Source organism: Vicia villosa, unplaced genomic scaffold (genome assembly GCF_029867415.1).
Source record: "Vicia villosa cultivar HV-30 ecotype Madison, WI unplaced genomic scaffold, Vvil1.0 ctg.000456F_1_1, whole genome shotgun sequence".
NCBI lineage: Eukaryota > Viridiplantae > Streptophyta > Magnoliopsida > Fabales > Fabaceae > Vicia > Vicia villosa.
Genome location: NW_026705218.1, coordinates 566,220 through 573,403, shown reverse-complemented (window position 1 = coordinate 573,403; position 7,184 = coordinate 566,220).

Genomic DNA, 7,184 nt, shown 5'->3' with positions numbered 1-7,184 from the left:
CAATTCTTGTTCTAACAGGTCTATGGAGTTGTGTGTAGACTATAGACAATTGAATAAAGTTACTATCAAGAATCGGTATCCGTTGCCGAGGATTGATGAATTGATGGATCAGTTGGTTGGAGCAAGTGTGTTTAGTAAGATTGATTTGAGGTCTGGATATCATCAGATTCGAGTGAAGACGGACGATATTCAGAAGACTGCATTCAGAACAAGGTATGGTCATTACGAATATACTGTGATGTCATTTGGATTTACTAATGCACCTGGTGTTTTTATGGAGTATATGAACAAGATTTTTCATCCTTATCTTGATAAGTTCGTCGTGGTGTTTATTGACGACATTCTGATATATTCCAAAAGCGAAGAAGAACATAAGGAGCATCTCAGAATTGTGTTGGAGATATTAAAAGAGAATAAGCTTTATGCCAAATTATCGAAGTGTGAATTCTGGTTAAGCGAAGTAAGTTTCCTTGGTCATGTGATTTCCAAGGATGGTATTGCCGTAGATCCGGCGAAAGTAGAAGTTGTGTCTCGGTGGGAAGCTCCGAAGTCTGCTTTCGAAATTTGTAGCTTTTTGGGTCTTACAGGTTACTGTCGGAAGTTTATAGAAGGATTTTCGAAGTTAGCATTACCGTTAACTAAGTTGACTAGAAAGGGGCAAGCGTTTATTTGGGATTCGATGTGCGAAGAGGGATTTCAAGAGTTGAAGAAGAGGTTGACTAGTGCCCCCATTCTGATTTTGCCAAATCCGACGAAATCTTTTGTAGTGGGATTAGGTGGTGTATTGATGCAGAATCAACAAGTGGTCGCTTATGCGTCGAGGAAACTCAAAGTGCATGAGAAGAATTACCCGACTCACGACTTAGAGTTTGCAGCAGTAGTATTTGTGTTGAAACTGTGGAGGCATTATCTGTATGGATCAAGGTTTGAAGTGTTTAGTGATCATAAGAGTCTGAAGTATCTCTTTGATCAGAAAGAACTTAATATGAGACAGAGAAGGTGGCTAGAATTCCTTAAAGAATATGATTTTGGTTTGAATTACCATCCTGGTAAGGCAAACGTTGTTGTTGATGCTTTGAGTAGGAAGTCCTTACATATGTCTATGCCGATGGTGCAAGAATTGGATCTAATTGAACAATTTCGAGATTTAAGTTTGGTATGTGAAGGTACTTCTAATAGCATTAAATTGGGTATGCTAAAGCTGACGAGTGGTATTCTTGAAGAGATTCGAGAGGGTCAGAAAACTGATGTTGAGATGGTTGATAGGTTGACTTTAACTAATCAGGGTAAAGGAGGTGAATTCAGAATTAACGAGAATGGCATAATGAGGTTTGGAGACCGTGTTTGTGTTCCTGACGTGGCCGAGCTTCGGAAGAATATTCTTGAAGAAGGACACCGGAGTGGATTGAGTATTCATCCTGGTGCTACCAAGATGTATCATGACTTAAATAAATTATTCTGGTGGCCTGGAATGAAGAAGGAAATAACTGAGTTTGTTTATTCTTGTTTGACTTGCCAGAAGTCAAAGATCGAACATCAAAAGTCGTATGGAGCTATGCAACCTTTTTTTATTCCTGAATGGAAGTGGGATAGTGTGATACGGTGAACTGACTTTATTTGAAATGTGCGGTAAGCAAGAGTCGCCGCTGACTTTTATTTTATCCAATTCGGAAAGGCAAAAAGAACAGGAAAGACCTTTGAAAGATTTTGAGTTCGGGGGTAGGTTATACAAAGGGAATGTGTAAGACACCCTTTGCATCCATGGTTATCCATGGGCTCTTAATTGCTTAGCTCACTTGTTTGTTTGAATTATTTGAAAAGTGTCGTGTGTGAATAGTAAAATATTTCGTTAAGGACTTTAGCTTGTAAATAAGCGTAGCCTTGTTTGAAAGTATTTGAAAAGGAGGTGTGAAAAGTATTTTGAAAGTTTGATTTGAAGGTGAGCAAGCAATTAAGAACTAACTACCCTAAGTTTGTCTTTCTTGTTCTTTAAGTCTTTTGGGCGAAAGGATCTATCCATACCATAAGAGGGCAGGAAGTCTTTCAATTGGAGGTACGGGTCAGCGAAGGGTCATCGAGAGTTATCATTCTCCACAAGACTGTCCCTTGCCATAAGGAGGGCAGGTAGTCTAAGGGAAGGATAGAATAGTCTTTTAAGGCAACAGTAAGGATACCTTAGCATTCGAAGGGACTATCACCATTTAATCGAGGGATGAGATCATATTTTATCGTAGGCAACTCGAAGGGACTATGATCTTTTATCGGAGGAACGTGGTGATTTTTGAATCGAAGGCAGCAAGCTAAGGTATCCCTACACTCGAAGGGACTTGACTATTTTTGATCGAGAAGGCAGCATAAGAGTGGTTACCTTAAAGGTGAGTGTGTGTAGCAATCACGTGAGTTGTATTCAATTATTTATCTTGTAATTAGTTATCCTAATTCGATTCAAGGCTTGCACTCCCTAAGATTACTAACCATGCAGTTTAAAATTGCAGAAATTAAAGGCAAGAATTAAAACCTACGCTATTACAGTAAACACCTGCGGGGATGGGGGAAATTAAAAGCAGAAAATAAGACGGATCAATAATTAGTATAAACATCCTTGAGTGCCTTGATCTTCCTCGAACCCTCGATAAACTCTGAAAATTAAGAGGAAAATAAACAAGGGTGAGTGTAGGAGAAATTCCTTAACAGATGAAGTAAACCCTAATTGAACCTATAAGGCAAAAGTAAAAGTAAAAATAAAATTTAAAAAGGATAAGAAAAAACTTAGCTTTCGATCTGATATGGCGCGTGATCCGAGGATCTTGAAGTAACCTGAAAAATTTACACAAAATAAAAGAATTTTTAGTGTATTAAAGATCCACAAACCTAAAAAGTTTACAAACCCTACCCCTGAACCTAACAGGTTTATTTAAGAAAACTTATTGTGACCTACAGGGTTTGTAAGGCTAAAGAATGCGTACCTACCAATAGCTGGTAGTGATTAGTGATCATGAAAAAAAATCAGGGTTTAAGGCATTTAAATTAACCCAAAATTAAATTGTTATCCTAAAATAACTATTAGCCTAAAAAAATAATTATTTTAACTTTATGAGAAAAGTCGAGTTTTCGATTAAAAGGAATAATTATAAAATTATTATTTAATAATAAGATTATTTGTTGTTTGAATGACCTAATTTTCCCTTAAAAAAAATAGTAAAAAATAAAAGTAAATAAAAGAAAGAAGAAAACAAGGAATTGTGTAATTAAAATATATATATATAAAAAAAGAAATACTTAGCTCTGATCAAGTGTTCCAGCTTGGTGAGGGTGTATGGTGTACTTGCAGTTTGAGGAGCGTTAGATCTGGCGCTTCAATTGATCTTAGGGTGATGATTGAAGGTGCGTCGTGGGCACGTGAAGAAAGCAGCGCACTGGATCCTATTGTAGTTCTATTGAGAGGAAGTTAAAAAATCTTTCCTCTGCTAGGTATCGAACCTGGGTTCTGACTCTCCATCACGATGTCCTTTTGCCAACCATGCTATGTTGATTCCTGTTTAACTATCAATCAAACAAATTAATATATAAAAATAATGGTTAATGGTATAAGTCAAAAGAAAACAGCGTGCGTGGGTCCCATTTGACTGAGTGAGCGAATCAGGATTGGAGAGAGGCGCTGCCGACTTTTGACCAACCAACGAAAACATGACACGCAAGGAGAGAAAAATCTGAGAATCTGCCCGGCCAATGAAACTTGCCCGCGTGGAATCCACTATTCATCATCATCTTCTCCAATTATCCAAGGCAAAGGCAACGTTTTTTTGTGTATTCGCCACGGTTTTTCTCATCTTTTGGCAACAGTTTTGCATGTAGATAATTCTGCACATTTCAAACATAAAAAAGACAATGAATAAATACGAACTAATGCCATATATCGACTGCAAACCTCATTCTGAACATGATGGCGCCTTTTGTTTGGCGTAAAAACGCCCCTAAACATGAATACGAATGCATGTTAATTTCATGCCCTAACAATGGTGTCCTTCATTTGGGGCGTGAAAGTTTCGTATTAACGGTTCGATCCTCACTCTACATCAACTCAGAAAGAGAATATGATGGTTGTTTGGCTTTAAAAACGACTGCCCCAAGAGACACGATTTTCACCTATTTTGTATTTTTTGCACTTGTGGAAACCCTATTCTTATGGCTGCCATGCGTGAAAACCTTGTGGTGAGTATGTTGTAGTATTTATATGGAGTGTATTAGGTTAACTTCATGGGCCTTGGATCTCATGTATTTGAAAAGAAAAGTTTTGATAAAAAGAAATATGTTTTTCTTTCTAATTTTGGATAGTGTTCTTCATGGCCATATTCCACGACCTTGGGCCTTCCATGGGATGTTATTTAGACCTCCAAATGATTAGAAATAAGGCCTAATGAATTAATTCCACTATCTTCATATTTTACCTAATTAATTTGGTTTTTTAAATGAAATAAAAAGTCCAAATAAATTAAATAAAGTTTATAAAAAATGAATGGAAGGGTTTGTAAGTCTTTAATCATGTCATGGATGTGTTTGAAGTTCAATACTTAGGCCCATTAATCCAAAATCCAAGTTTTTGCTCAATTAGGTTTTTGTAGATTTCTTGAAACTTGCCCAACTTCATCAATTCACGGCTCCTTCAATTTTTATGGTATGAAAGTGTTATATGACTTTTTGGAAAGCTCAAATAGTCCTCTAAAAGCTCCTTTTTGTTTCATCTCAATTGAATCTACCATTTTAAAGTTATGAGTTTTGAGAAAAAAATGACTTTTTTGCGATCCTTTAGAAGGACCTGTAATGTTTTGGCTCATATCTCCCAAATTGTGCATTTCTGGCCTTGGCTTGTGAGAGACAAAGTTGTAGAGAACTCAATTTCCTTCAAAATGAGCTTTGGATGGAAAATTTCTGATGTTCCATGTGGGAGTTATGGCTGGTCAAAGTTCAGTTTACTTTTCCTTAAAAACCCTAATTTAGAAACTTAGTTTTTTGATGATTTTGGAGCTTTCCTTGATGGATCATGATCAATGCTTGATCAAATGATGAATGATACCTCAAAATAAGATTGTTGACAAAAAATCAGGAGTTTTGACTGTACTTTGACCACAGTTGACTTTTAAGTCAAACTAGTCGATTGTTGTCTTTCTGAGCTTTTAGCTGAGCAATCTTGTGAGTCAGAACTTGAGACTTGGCATGAGGATGATTTGAATCATATGAGAGGCCATGGAATCCATTGGAGTTATCAGAATTTGACTTTACTTTGGAGAGATCAAAACCCTAGTTTGAGGGTTGTTGTTTTAGGAGAGATGTCTTTGAGTCCTTGTACTTTGATCTAAGTTTGAATAAGAGAAATAATATGGGCAAATTTTGGGGTATGACAGCTGCCCCTGTTCAATTTTTTTATATCTGAAGATGTAGACTGGCATGCGTGCCTGTCGGAATTTGAAGATAGAGGAGGATTGAACACTAGAATACCCAGGAATTTGCCCTAGCTGAAGTAGGGACTTTTGTCAGAGATGGGCTTGAAGATGCCATCCAGGCAGAATATTATCGGAGATGGGCTTAAAGATGCCATCCAAATGTTGAGAGACTTGATTGAGATGGGCTTAAAGATGCCATCCATCTTGATAGACTTGAGAGTCAGAATACGCCGTACGTTAGATCGTATCTGAAGAATATACTTAGGATGAGTCATGCGTTAGACTGAATCCAATTTGCATCCGTAGATGTCTGGAAAACCGTGCGTTAGGCTGAAGGATGAGTCGTGCGTTAGACTAAATCCAATTTGCATCCGTAGATGTCTGGAAGGCCGTGCGTTAGGTTAAAGGATAAGTCGTGCGTTAGACTAATCCCTTTTGCATCCGTAGATGTCTGGAAGGCCGTGCATTTGGCTGAATCTAAGCTTAGTATGTTGAGAAGTGTTTGTTGGAGATTGATCGTGTCAGTACCGTTCGTAGTAACTGAATTAGATCTTAGGAAATGGTTGATTGTTTAAAGAACCGTCTGAGGTATCGACTTAAATTTGAAGGTAGATTGTTTAAGGAACCGTCCGAGGTATCGACTTAAATCTGAGGGTAGATTGTTTAAGGAACCGTCTGAGGTATCGACTTTAAATCTGAAGGTAGATCATTTAAGGAACCGTCTGAGGTATCGACTTAGATCCGAAGGTAGATCATTAAGGAACCGTCCAAGGTATCGACTTAGATCCAAAGGTAGATCATTAAGGGAACCGTCCAAGGTATCGACTTAGATCCAAAGGTAGATCATTAAGGAACCGTCCAAGGTATCGACTTAGATCCAAAGGTAGATCATTAAGGAACCGTCCAAGGTATCGACTTAGATCCAAAGGTAGATCATTAAGGAACCGTCCAAGGTATCGACTTAGATCCGAAGGTAGATCATTAAGGAACCGTCCAAGGTATCGACTTAGATCCAAAGGTAGATCATTAAGGAACCGTCCAAGGTATCGACTTAGATTCGAAGGGTTTTGAAGTTGTTTATTTGACTGCAGCAGTAACCTGAAAAAGGCAAAGTTAGTTTTTTTATGCCATGTCATGATGCATGTAATGCGTTTATGTGACGGGATTCTCAAAATAAATGAGAACCTTGCATGTTATATACGCATTTGTCGCGATGCATTATGTATTATGTATGAACATGTATGCAATTGTATGAATATGTTTATGATTTATGACGCATGACTATGATTTATGCTATTTGACACATCTTGATTGGGAAGGTGGATCTCTATGTCATTGTAATTTTGATGTTTTTGATCTTATCTTGAAGATGCTCAGCTGGAGATTTATGATTTTTGCTTGGGGATGAACAGTAATTTGATGTACCCTGATTGGGGATTAGAGGTATTCATACACCATGTTGGAGAAGAGCAAAGTGTTGGAGAACCGGTATTGTTGAAGATGTAAACTCTGTTGGGGAGTCATGTCTTTGTCGGGACGAGTATTTGAAGGTATCTTCTTAATGATTACTCTGTGGGGATATAATCTTGTGAAACCGGTTTTGTGGGAAGACATAGATGTCTTGAGAGTTGCCCCCAGTATTATAGCTACCATTCATGGATTTGTATTGATTAGGACACACCAATAAATACTGATCGAAGTGTCAAACTGGCCCTGCATAGGTTTGCCCTTGCTAGTAGGAAC